This window comes from Acomys russatus, chromosome 17, assembly GCF_903995435.1.
Source record: "Acomys russatus chromosome 17, mAcoRus1.1, whole genome shotgun sequence".
Taxonomy (NCBI): Eukaryota; Metazoa; Chordata; class Mammalia; order Rodentia; family Muridae; genus Acomys; species Acomys russatus.
In genome coordinates this window covers 58,511,289-58,525,077 of record NC_067153.1, presented here as the reverse complement: position 1 = coordinate 58,525,077, position 13,789 = coordinate 58,511,289, and the positions used below count along the sequence as shown (strand labels likewise).

General features: G+C 44.4%; 1 protein-coding gene across 1 annotated transcript in view; it reads left to right on the top strand.

The window, feature by feature from the left end:
* Positions 1-1,843: 1,843 nt before the first annotated feature.
* Positions 1,844-13,789, top strand: part of Scaf11 (SR-related CTD associated factor 11) — a 51,673-nt gene continuing 39,727 nt past the window's right edge. Inside the window, exon 1 of the mRNA XM_051160262.1 lies at positions 1,844-1,920. The gene's annotated coding sequence lies outside the window, so the exon portion shown is untranslated. The remainder of the gene's footprint in view (positions 1,921-13,789) is intronic.

The window sequence follows — 13,789 nt, the reverse complement described above, 5'->3', positions numbered from 1 at the left end:
TGGAGGTGGATGGGAGAGGGGGGTGAATGGTCAAAGGACATTTTTAGTTAGGCAAGAGCTGTTGTTTCTGGTGCTCTGTTACACAACACGATGGTTACAAAGTAGATTTTAGATGTTCTCAACACATACGCACGTATAAATTTGAGGCAGGCTATCCGAAGTTTGAGATGGACTGGTCTATATAGTGAGATTCTGCCTAAAAAAAAAGCCATCGGCATGCTGGGCTATAATGTCTACTCGGTGTGAAAGGAGCTGGTGGCAGGAGTGACCAGCACTGATTAAAATATAGAAAACACATACAAAACAATATTTCATTGTACATCTTCACTAGGAGCTAATCTTAGTGAAAAGAGTCTCTATGGTGAATTCAAGAGCCTGACTACGCAGGAAAGCTAAAGTTCATCTCGGCTGGAGCCTTTGGTTTGGTTCTGTCACACAGCTGTTTCAACGGGTTTTTAGTCTCCTAATCAACCTCAATCGTCTTCATTACAAAGGAAAGATCCTTCAGGTGGTTTTGTTTCCTCACTGCAAAGTGTTTTTTTTTTTTTTTTTTTTAAATACCTCTAGATCATTGCAAAATACCAAAGCTGCCTGCCATTCATGCATTCCTAAAGCAGTTATTTACCCAGTTCCCTGTAGGAGCTCGGCTCTGACAAGAGCTTGGTGAGACATCATCCCCACCTTCAGCGTGACGCGACGGGCATTGAGCGGCCAAGCAGCACTGGGTGACGGTGTCTGGGAAGCGGCAAGATCGGAGAGCAGCAGGGGGACATGGTAGCCAGCATTCTGGGAGAACGCGGCGTGATCGGTGGCGCTCGAAGTGGGGAGGGAACAGCTCGGACTAGGGTAGATGGGCGACAGCAGCGCGCGTGGACAGCAAGAGGACCACGAGGAAAGGCGAGAGCGTGGGGCAGGGGGTGAAAGCCAGCAAGTGACCAAAAGCCTGCAAATTAACCTCCGAGGTGGCGGGAAAAAAAAAGATCCGAGAACGCTCCAGGACAGTATGTTGCGTTGTGACTGAAATCCACCACCATGAGTGGAAGCGCTTAAAGCCAGCCATGATGGTTTAGCTCCCGTGCCCTGCGCTTAGGACGCGGGAGGGTGCCCTGGGCTGGCGGGCCGCCGCGCACCTAGCATCCCGCCTCACGCTCCATCCGCGCCAACAGCGCGCGAGCTCTCCTCAGGATCTACTACCGCGATCTCTCAAACTCATCTTTATTGTCCCCCCCCCCCCCCCCACGCCACGGACCCAGCCTTGCAGGATGGCGCGGAGGAGAGCGCGGCCGAGGTGGCCCGCGGACGGCGCATGCGCACAGCGCAGCGACAGTGGCCAGGAGGGCGGGGCGGGAAGCAAGTTTCCCAGAAGCCTCGGCCTCTGGCAGCTGCCGGAGCTCCCGCTCTCCGGCGGCGGCGGCGCGGCGCGCCCCGCCCACCTGGTCCGTCGGTCCGTCCGTCCGTCGGTCCGTCGTCTCAGTAGTTTACCGGCGCCGCCTGGAGGCCCGGCTGGGCAGTGCGGCGCCCGCGTGCTGGCGGCGTGCGGAAGGTCCCGCCGCCCGTCCGCCCGCCCGCCCGCCGCGTCGTCACCACAGCGCGCCGACCTCTGGCGGCGCGGCTGAGCCCCGCGGTGGGAGGGAGAAAAGGAGGGAGGGAGGGACGGACGCCGCCAGACACGGCGGGGGAGGGGAGCGGCGGTGGCGCAAGCGGCGCGGAGCAGCGCTGCCTCGGCTCCTCTGCTGCGTTGGCTGCGTGCGCCCGACCCGGCCGTCCGAGCCCCGCCGCCCCGCGCGCGCGCGCTTCCGAGCGGCGGGAGGAGTCCATGGTGCGGACCTCAGCGGCGGCGGCGGCGGACTGACTGACGGGGCCCCCGGGGCCTCCTGCGCCGGCGCGGCCGCCCGAGCGACGCCTGGACCTCGGCCTCAGGTAAACACCGCCGGGCTGGCTGGCCCGCCGGCCGGCCGTGGGGAAGTGGACGGGTGGGGGCGCGGGCGGGGGCGCGGGCGCGGGCGCGGGCGGGCAAAGTTTGGGGGCTCGCGCGGCGTCCTGCGCTGCGAGCAAAGTTGGAGCCGCGGCCCCCCGGGCGGCGCGGGCTGGAGGTCCCGCTTCGGCGCAGGGGCCTAGGCGCGGGGCGGCGCGGGCTGCGGGGCCTCGGCCGAGGCAGGAAGGGGCTCCGGGCCAGGGCCGCGGCCGCTCTCCCCCCCCCCCCCCCCCCCCCCCCCCCCCCCCCCACCAGTGGAAACGTGTCGGCTGGGCTTCCGGGCGCTCCCAGGCTGGCCGCTTCACCCTGGAGTTCGCGTTTGTCGCTGAGCCTCCCAGCCCCGCTAGTGAAACCAAACTTCACTCCGCGCGGTGACCTCTCCGGTGCCTGAATGAGGAAGAGCCGGCGCCTAGACTCGGCCTTCCCCCTCGCCGCCTGCACCCTCCCCTCCCCTCCCCTCCCCCCCCCCCCCCCGCCTCATTTTTTAAACCGGCTCCCGGGGCTGACAACGGAGTAACCGGCCAGGAGGTCGAAACTAAGGCTACTCACTCACCCCGCCTTAGACCTAGGCGTTTTGTGCCGGTGAAAAGGTCGCGCACACACATAGGGCCGTCTTGCGGGTATCTCGAAAAATGGAAAGACACCTGGTTGTAATTGAGGGAAACATTCCCAGACTGAAATGGTGAATTACAGCGGTGAGTTCCGTGTCATGCCGTGTATTATTCCGTATAGTATATGATAACCATTTTCGTATGTTATAGTAAACAACACACGTTGTTAAGTTTTACATACTAACTGTATGACGTAAAACTACCGTCTTAGAGTGACTGGCCACAGCTTGTTTCATTCATTACAGTGAACTAAGATATTTAGGCATTAACTGATGAAAAAGTTTTTAGTATGCCTTCAGCAATAGATGCTACTATTAAATCCCACCCCCACCCCCCTCCCCATTTCCCTGAATTTTGGGGAAAGCATAATAAATGTCTTCTCACTTTGAAGGAAAGGATAGCTCATGTACGGCTAGTGTTTGCTGCAACAGCAGCACAGCGAAGGCAATAGATCCTTGCCCTTTGTATTTTACCAGTAATCTTAGTAAAATTTTAATCTAATCCTGCCTTCCCATGCCATACTTTCCCCGCCCCTTGCCTTGGCCCTTGGCTTTACCATTTTTCTAGTATTTAAAACTGGAAGGGGAACGTTGACAATCCTTTTGTTACTGTTTCACGTGATTAGACAGGAAAAGTGAAATTTTGAAAGTGCCTTTGGATTTGTTGTATACTAGCCTATCAAGAGATAACATGAGTTAATTTGCCTTTTGTTTATGCAGCCTTCCCCCCTACCCCATTTTTCGAGACAGGGTCTCTCTGTGTAGCCCTAGCTGTCCTGGAACTAGCTCTGTAGACCAGGCTGGCCTCTTAACTCAGCGATCCACCTGCCTCTCCTTCCCGCCTATGCCACCACTGCCCTGCTTGCAATCAACTTTTCAAAGATTAGCAGTTCTTACTGTAGCTTCACTTTAGCTGTGGGGCGTGCGCCACCCCCCCCCCCCGTAAATAACTAAACAATCATTCCTTTTCATTATAGTGGTCTTTCAAATTGAAGTACATATTAAGCTTTTGGTCGGGTAAAACTTGAATCTTGCCTTTCTGTAAATATGCTTATACTGAAAAGGCATTCTCCAGTACGACAAAGGAGAAAAAAAAATACAAAAGAAAATGTAAAATTACCATGTTACTAAAAAATGTAGTATGGAGAATATTTTTGGAGTTTTTCCCTCGATTCCTTCATGTAGTTATGGGCCTCCTATTCAGGTGTACTCAGGCTTTCCATCATCCTAGAGTGCTGATCAGCTTACAGGCAGTTTTCGAGAAAACCTGTTTTCTTAGCTAGGAAAATAAGACAAAGCACACCTAACATGCTGTTGCTGGCTGCTTACCAACAGTGCCTTTTGTAATGAAGTCTAATGGTAGCTACCCATCCGCCTAGCGTAGCGGGATTGTTAGAAAACCACCCAGCAGTACGCTAGTTATAAAATAATGTACGCGGTGCATCCCAGCATCTGCTCTTGTCTTTACGTGATATAAATTGTTTTGCCTTGCCTTGCCTGCTGACAATCAGGTAAGGTTTTATATGGCTCGTGTTGGCCTTGAACTGCTGATCCTCCTGCCTCTGCCTTCCAGAGTGCTGGGATTGCAGTTGTACCAGCTTTAAAACCCAGATCTTTTGCTTTTTTATTTTTTAATATGTTTACTTTATTTATGTATGTATATCCATGGAGGCCAGAGAAAGTGTGGGGTCTCCTGGAGCTAGAGTTACAGATGATGTGAACCACCAGATGTGAGTATTGGGAACTGAACTCTGATCCTCTGGAACTGCTGAGCCATCTTTCTGGTCCCCAAACCCAAATGATCAATATTCTCTTTCTCACTTTGCATTTTGTTTCACATCTGAGCAGTGGTGCCTGTTTGTAGTGAGATGTAGAGCTGGGAGTTAAAATAGCCAGAATGATGGCCTGGTGGTAGGGGCTTTCGTGGGCTCACTGGGTAGGCGCCACCTGAGTTCAATCCTTGGAATTCACATGAAGACGGAAGTTTTTCTCTGGCCTCAGCATGTGTGCTCCCCCTCAGCACAAATAGTAAATTGAAAAAACAAATCCAATATCACTTGAATTTTATTCCTAAGAATTACCTTTGAATTTTGTCTTTTTTTTTTTAATGTAACCGCACAGAAAAATTTCAGCAAAAGGATTTAAAAACACCATTATCTCTTGCTTGAGAAATAACTTAAAAAAAAAAAAAGGCACCACCACTACTTACCTTTGTTAGCTCACAGTCTTTAACAGTTAGCAGCCAGAATGAGCGGTTTGTATTGGGTTATGTTACTTACCTTCTCAAATGGCTTTCTTTCTTAGTCCCAGTAAATCCATTGTTCTCACTGTGGCCTTGACATAACTCTGAAGTTGCTTAGTTCTCTTCGCTAATTTCACCGTTTCACCTCTTCTCCAGTGCTGTTGAGGTATTCTCTTCCCTGACTGTTCCGTAGGAAGCAACTCCCCATGTTTCCCATCCCATTGTATGCCACTTCCCCATGGCATTTTATCTCTTTCTAATATACTGTTTTTAACTTACTAACAGATTTATTGTGTTTCTTCCGTCTACTGCAACTTCCATGAGAACAGGTTTTCCTTACTACATTTATTTATATTGCATGTGTATGTATATGTGCGCATACAGCCCATGAATGGGTATCAGAGGGCAGCTCGGGAGAGGGAGTTCTCTTAGGGACCTTCAGGATCAAACGAAATGACCAGACTTTGTATCCGGTGCCTTGACCTTCTGAGCCATCTCACTGGCCCATGTTTGTCATTTTGTCAGTTTTACTCCTAAAATGGGAACAGTGCTCAACATTGTAGTGGGAGAGTGATATTTAGTAGATTCATATGCTTTCTGCTTTAACTGTTAAACTTGTTTTATGGTTTTTAAACTTCTTTAAGTCTCAACTCTGGGATAATTTACCAAATTATTTATAGACCATGTTCAGAGTCAACTTTTTAAAAAATGTGTGTATATACATGTATGTGTCTCTGAGTGTTCACAAGTGTGTTTGTGTGCCTTCCGCGGCTCACACTGCAGTTACAGGTGTTTGCGAGCCTTTGACGTGGGCGCTGGGATCTGAACTCTGTTCCTCATTGAGCAGCCCGTGCTCTTTACTGCTGAGCTGTCTTTTACCCAGAAATGTTTCTAAAATGAAGAGTGGCAGTTTATGACCTTGAATCTGTCATTTGTCAAAACATAGAAACCTTTGAGTACTTAGCTAAAATCAAAGTGGTGTAACTGTCCTTTTGTTTTTAAAAAAATAAAAGTTTCTTTAGAAGCTGTGTTGGTCGTATTTTTGGTAGGTTGGTAAGATAGGCAGGACTGGTGTTAAGGTGATATGTCTTGAAAAGAAGGAGAGGCAGCAGTAGTGGATATGGGGAGATAAATCTGGAGGCTTTTTAGCAGTAGTGGGTAAGATAAAGAGCCTTGAATAGGTAATTGAAACAATAGATATGGGTGAAATTGCCCAGGGGAGGGACTATAACTAGGAAGAGAAGAGAGATACCCTAGAATGGAAACACCATGGCTTAAGAAGTTTACTGGAAGAATGTGACTCCCAGAGAACACTGTGAAGGTCGGAGAAGGGAGCTGACTGTGTTGTTTCGGAAGCCAGTGTCCAGGGGTGTGTAGTCAGTAAGCTCGATGCCATGAGCTTTGGATAACAGTTGCAATTTTGTTGGGTATAACAGTATGAAACTCACCGGCTTACTGAGCAAGTGGGACTTAAGTTTTTTTGTTTTTGTTTTTCCAAATTGGTGCTTATGTAGTTGCTCAACTAGTTCTAAAAATACTGAAGTCAATTTAAGAAATTATGTACAAGCGGGGAGGTGGCACACTCCTTTAATCCCAGCACTCAGAAGGCAGAAGCAGATAGATCTTTGTGAGTAGATCTTTGTGAGTTCCTTCCAGGCCAGCCTGGTCTGCAGAGCAAATAGAGAAACCCTGTCTTGGAAAAAAGAATTATTTACCCACACTATAGACGACAATCCGATGTAGATATTTTACCTTTTAGGTGTAAATTCCATTTGGCAGCTTTGTAAGTGTATTGGTCTGTCTTACAGAAATGACTTTGGAGTCTGTAGAGATGAAATGACTTGAGCACTAGAGTGTCTGCTTCATGTCCATGTGTAGGACCATCTAATGTAGGCATATAGGTAGTCATTGTATCAGCCATCCTTCCAGCCTGCGGGTCATTGCTCTCCAGAAGGCATTTCTGGGCTGTAAATACCGTGTGTCTCCATTGCCTGCTATAGTAGTTGATAGCAACAAGATTTCTGGCCAGTGTAATTGGGGAACTGGAGAGTGTGATTACCTGAGTGAATCTGGTGGTTATAGATTAGACATTGGGACTCTCCTAAATACGAAAACAGTCTTGTAAAAAATAGGATTTAGTGATTTAGTTCAGCGGTAGAACACCTGCTTAACAGGTACAAGGATTCTATCTCTAGGTCAAAACAAAACAAAACAAAAAAGTGAGAATGTTTACTCTAAAACAAACAATGGTTCTCAACCTTCCTAATGCTTTGACCCTTCAATTCCTCATGTTGTGATGACTCCCAACTATAAAATTATTTTTGTTGCCACCGTTACCTTTTTTGTTTTGAGATAGGGTTCACCAAAGGCGCACAACCTACAGGTTGAGAACCACTGCCCTAAACATACTGCTTGGATTACATATGACTTTGAGATGCTGTAAGTTTTGTAGGTTAAATAATCACAAACTTTCAGAAGAGTTGTTAAGTCTAGTTTAGGCTTTTTTTTTTTTAAACTCTGAACCACTTAAGATTCAGTTACAGATGAAGTCTTAATTATCTTAAGTCAATACAAGGACAAGGGGTTTCTGTTGAATTATTATTGTTATTGTTACTTTTTAAAAAAGACCATGTTCTCACTATGTAGCTCTGGCTATCCTGGAACCTAGAACTCACTGTGCAGACCAAGCTGCCTTCAAACTCACAGATACCCTACCTTACAAGCGTTAGGATTAAAGGCTTCCAGCTCTGTTACATAATTATAAACTAAATATCAAGGTCAAATAATCTTGGTAATTACCAGCATCTAACCTCAGACCTCATAGTTTTGCCAATTTCCTTACTAATTTTGTTATTTTTGCTTGTTTGTTTGGTTGGTTTTGTTTGTTTGTTTTATTGAGCCTGGGTTTCTCTGTGTAACAGCCCTGGCTATGCTAGACTCACTTTTTTAGACCAGGCTGGCCTCTGCCTCCCAAGTGCTGGAATTAAAGGGATGTGCCACTGAGCTTGGCTGTAATTAATTTTTGTAATGAAGACATTCTAGTTTACATTTCACTATAATGTCTTTTTAGACTCCTAACCCAGAAAAATCCTCAACTCTTTTTAGTAACTGATAGATACATTGTAGGAAAGTATTTTGAGACTAAAAGTCCATTTGTTATCAAACTTGATGTTTATTTATCTTCGATTGTTCAGATTTGGTCAGTGAAAGTCCTTTAGTGCAGTTTCTGATAGTCGTTCTTTTCAGTTGCTTTGAATATGTTGAAGGCTGTTGGCGGTGGGGTGGGGTGGGGTGGGTGGGGGAGTGTGAGAAAGAGAAGAAAAGAAAAAGCTGGGATCTTGCATACCAGGAACTAGCTCTACAACTACCCCCCCCACAGTGAGGTTATATACTTTTGTGTCATTTACTTAAAAAGGGCTTTGTTGTCTATGTTCTCAACATTCAGCTGTGAGCAAAGAAAACATAGGACTTAGAACATGGGGAAAGGTGTCGGGAGGAATCCTCAGAAACCCTCAAAACAGTTCTTGCTTAATGTAGTCACTCCCTCATCACACAGCTCTGAGATCGCACTCAGGTCCTGTGTTGTAAGGCAAACGCGGTGACAGGCCGTGTCCTGAGCCCTCCATGCAGCGCTTCTCAGCCTTGGGCAGTGACCCCTTTGGGGGGTCACAGGTACCCTGTATATCAGATGTTTACAGTACAATTCATAACAGTAGCAAAATTACGGAGTACAACAAAATAATTTTATGGGGGTTACCACATCATGAACTGTACCAAAGGGTCTCAGGAGTGTTTGAGAACCAACATAGTGAGAATTCTGGAACTTTGGTTTATATTTTAAAAATATAGATATACTAGAATATACTTTCATTTTAATCCCAGGTGTAGTGATGTGGGGCTGCTTTGGACTGTCCGCGGCAGCTGACTGTGGATTGCTTTGTGTTCTAGCAGAAGCATGGCTTTGCCAGAGGCAGATAGTTTCTTTGATTGTGTGACTTGGAATTCTGGGAATTTTTCAGAGCGTACATAAATGCTAGAGCCCAGATAGTCGTGGTTGGAGGTTGTTGGTTGTTTAGGGAGGCTGGTTGTGGTTTGTTAGTAGGGGTGATCAAAGAAGACACAAAAGGAATTAGATTCAGGGATTTTCCTATTTCCTCTTTCCCCTCTATCCTTGTTTCTCTCCTGTCTAGTGTTGGGGGGTGAAACCTGGGGGAGGGGTGGTGGTAAAGGGTGGGAAAAAGAACCCACAAAGTAGCAAAGGTCAGCTACAAACCACTGCATTAGTTTTTGTTGTTGTTTTGTTTGTTTGACAGGATTTGCCTGTCCTGGACTCGCTTTGTAGACCAGGCTAGCCTTGAAGTCACAGAGCTCTGCCTGCCTCTGCTTCCCTGAGTGCTGGGATTAAAGGCGTGCGCCACTTTGCCGGCCTTGCATTAGTCTTTTAATGATTACTGTTGATTATGTTTTTATTGACTGTTAGGTCTAGGATAAAGCATGATTCATACCGTTGAATACTTTTTCCTGTTTGCCGCTGCGTTAATCTCAAAGCCAGCACTTTCCCTTGTATCTCAATTGGTGGTGGTGGTGGTGGTGGGGAGCGCTGGACCTGCTGTTTTCTTAAGGACATTTGACTGAATTAGCCCTGAAAATGTTTAAATACTTTTTTTTCTTCACTATAATTAGTCAGTTTTTACTTCTGAATCTTAAAAACTCCTCACCTGTATCAAACATTTGGCACGTTGTATATGCAGTTTTGTTCATTTTCTATATCCTGTTTCTCTAATTCCATGTACAGGAAAAGGGTACAGTGCCTTAATCTACATTGTCCTTATATTCCAGTGTCAGGCTCAACAACCTGACTAACACAGTTGGTTGCTCAGTAGTACAAAGTAAATGAAAATATTAAAAAGTAATCGGGACAAACATGTTGTTTTGAAACTTCCCAGAGCAATAAATCTTACAAATTATATATGGCATTTTGTTGTGAATACAGTTGCAGCACTATTTTGTATGCCTGATAACCTTAAGAAAACATTTTTGTAGCACTAGTGTTCTAATGGAGAGTAAGTAACAATAATGTTAAGAAAATTTGTAAGCTATTATTTGAAAGCCTTATAGTGAAAGGACTTTTCAAGTAGGACTACTTCAATGCAATATACTGTTTCTGTAGAAAGTTATAGAAAACAAATAATTGTCCTTTTTGCTTTAAGACTGATACAGAGGGCAGGAGAGATGAGTGAGCTCTTAAGAGCACTGGCTGCTTTTTCAGAGGACCTGGGTTCAATTCCCAGCACCCACATGTTGGCTTACAACCAGCTGTAACTCCAATTTCAGAGGTGCTGCCTTTTGGCCTCTGGGCATCAGGCACATGAGGGGTACACAAACTTAAATGGGACAAAGCATCCATACATATAAAAAAAATCTTCCACAGAAGTAATAAAGTTAAAACTATTAGGGAAACCAATATAATTAACCAATATAAATTATGTTTAAAACACATTTCATATTAATTACATAGCTTTTCCAGCTTTCCTGATTTATTGTGTGGCATGTTTTTCTATATTATGGAGAAAGAGACCTGTACTTTTATGTCTTTGTACATAAAGTGAACTTCTTAGGAAGGTAGGTATACAGTTCAGCTCTTTTCTGCCTGTCCCTGTCCCTCTCTCTCCCTCTCTCCCTCTCTCCCTCTCTCTCTCTCTCTCTCTCTCTCTCTCTCTCTCTCTCTCTCTCTCCTCTGTCTCTCTCTCTGTCTCTCCCTCTCTCTTTGTCTCTCTGTCTCTCTGTTTCTCTCTCTCTGTCTCTCTCTCTGTCTCTGTTTCTCTCTCTCTCTCTGTCTCTCTGTCTCCCTCCCTCTCTCTGTCTCTCTCTCTCTCTCTGGCATTGGCATATATATTTCACAGTGTGCATATATAAGTTAGAGGACAATCTCAGGCTTTGTCCTCGTCTTTTTCTTGTTTGAGACAGATGGGGGAGTGGGGAGATGAGAGGAGCCTGATGCTGACATCTTCAGGGCCGTGGGCAGGAGAGAGCACTAGGGAGACTGCTAAGCTGATGTACTTCTTGAGGGGAGTAGTTTCTCTTTTAGGATGATAGAAATGCTTTTAAACTTGTGGAGACATCATCCTTTTTATTTTATGTAGTTATTACTGGGCGTGGAAACGATATTTAAAGCTTCTCGTGGCCCGTGTTTCTCTTATTCTTTGTTCTCACCAATCTCTCTTCCTAACTGCCCTCCCCATTTCCCCTTCTCCTTCATCTGCTTCCTTTGCTTCTCATGAGTTCTTTCTGTTTTCCTAGTGTATCTATTCCATTACCTTATTCCCTGCTTCCTTTGGATCTCTTCTTTTCATGTTTTGAGTACTTTTTAGTTTGATGACCTGTGACCACACATGCAGACAGACAGACACACACTTTCAGTCACTTAACTTTACGTTCCATGCTATTTGTCTAAGGCTAATTTATATTATTTAACATAATTTCCAGTTGCACCCATTTTCCTTCAGAAGTCATTTCATCTTTCTTAATGAATGGCCGCACACAATTCCACTCTATTTGTACTGTACTTTTTCAGTTGTGTTGAACAGTAATAGCTGTTCTGTTCTTCACTAATGTGAGAACTGTACCTGTGAACATGGACGAGTACGTCTCTATTTGGCATGTTGATTTAGGGGTCCTTGGGATGTACTTGAGAGTAGTGTTACTTGATTATATGGTGAGTCTATGTATGTGTATGGGTGGGTGGTTGGGTGGTTCTATTTTTGATGACCCTCCATACAGAGTTCCATAGTAGCTGTACATATTTACATTCCTAGCATTAACAAATAAGGATTCTGCTTTTTCTAAATTCTGGCCAGAGTTTGTTGTCATTTGTTTCCTGTTAGTTACTGTCTATTTAGTTCATTGTCCCATTAGGTACTTGGATGGCTTCAATGTTATGGTGTTAAACTTAGTGGTTCTTTATAGATCCTAGATATAATCCTCAATGTAGTTGGCAAAGATTTCCCCCCTATATTCTGGAGGCTTTCTTCTCATTCTATTGATTGTTTCCTGTGCTGTGCTTTTTACTTTCATGTGATCCTGCTTATCAACTTTTGGGATCGTTTCTAGTGCTGTTGGAGGCCTTTTCAGAGCAGTCCTTGCCCAACTAGCTCTTAACTGAAATAGCCTTGTTTGTACTACTCTGCATTCTGCCCTCTTTCCTTAGTCTCTCAGTCCTGGCACCTGTTTCTTCCTCCATGTCTGGCTGGCAACTCCTTGCACCTCTGATTCTTTCCCAGAGTTCCTGTCTCTGCCCGGGAAGTCCCACCTTCCTTTCTTGCTTTTGCTATATGTAAAAATAGTTTTTTCATTTTGTTAATTTATAAATCACTGAGCCAATGCTAGGGGAGAGGATTAAAGCATGGCAGACCTTATTAGACCTGCAGTACGCCTTCTAAATCAGAGCCTAAGACAACCTCCTTCACCACCCTTCCCTTCCCTTCCCCATCGCCTCTATTGGCCTTGCACTGGTCTCTCTCATTCTGTCTCCCAGTGCTGGCATTAGAGACACATTTCACCAAGTTTGGCTTTTTTTTTTTTTTTAATTAAAATTTTTTCTATGTCAAAGATTTCTATGCAAACTAAGCTTGTTTTGTTGTTTTGTCTTTCAAGACAGGGTTTCTCTGTGTAGCCTTTTCTGTCCTGGAACTTGATCCGTAGACTAAGCTGGCCTCTAACTCAGAGATTCACCTGCCTCTGCCTTCCAAGTGCTTGGATTAAAGGTGTGCACCACCACCGCCCAGCTGCAAACTAAGCTTTTTCTTTCTCACTTACCTCCCTCTGTGTTCTCTCTACATGCTAGGCAAATGCCTAGTAGAGTAGACCGCTTAACTGCATCCTAGCCGAGTAGCTGGTATCTTACCATTATTGGTTTAGTTTTTCTTGTTGTATTTTGAGGGACAAAAATAATTGAGGTATTCTAGAATTTGGCGGAAAAGGATTGTTTTGATTCAGTTACTGTGTTTTCAGATTATTTTTTAAAAGAGTTTAAGAGCCAACAATAACAAAAAGGGAATGGGTCAAGAGACTAGAGTTAGCTAATTATTATCATCATTGTATTAATTTTATTCAATGTACTTATGTAAAATGGTGGTTTAATATAGGTGCTTAAGGAGCTGTTATTCTGTGTTGTTGGATGTTTATTAGTCAATTTTTTGCTACATAATGAAATACCTGAGCTGGATACTTTTTTTTTTTCCTGAGCTGGATACTTAATGAAAGACATTTATTTAACTCACAACTTTGGTTGTTCAAAGACATGGTACCAGTGTCTGCTCTGTTAGTTACTTAATTTCATGTAAAATGGAGATGCCTTCTTGACAGGGTATTAAAGGGGGTCATTGAGATGATTTATGACTAGGTAGAAAGTGGCAGCTAAAAGTAATAGGAAAATCGTATCCAGAAATACAGATCAGAGACACTTGTATGTAACATTTTTAAAAAGAGTATACTGAGTTGAAAAATTTAGTATTTATATATGCCTAGTACTAATATATTAAGTTTTTTGTTTACATAGTATTCGATATATCTGGCTTAGAATAATTGTATTTCATAGCAGTACAATTGTCAAATACTTATTTAAGAAATGTGAGGTACTGATTTAAGGACACATTTATTTAATGAATATAATAAAATCTATTTTGAGATAACTAGGAAGAGGAATTTAAGGAATTAACATGGCCTACAAAGAAGAAGTCTTTTTTAAAAAAATATTTTTCTTTCCATTTGTGTCTGTTTTTCTTTTTCTCTTTTTTAGAGTTTATTTATTATGTATATAGTGTTCTGCCTGCATTTATGCTTGCATGCCAGAAGAAGGCAGCAGATCTCATTATAGATGGTTGTGAGCCACCATGTGGTTGCTGGGAATTGAACTCAGAACCTTTGGAAGAACAGCCAGTGCTCTTAACTTCTGAGCCATCTC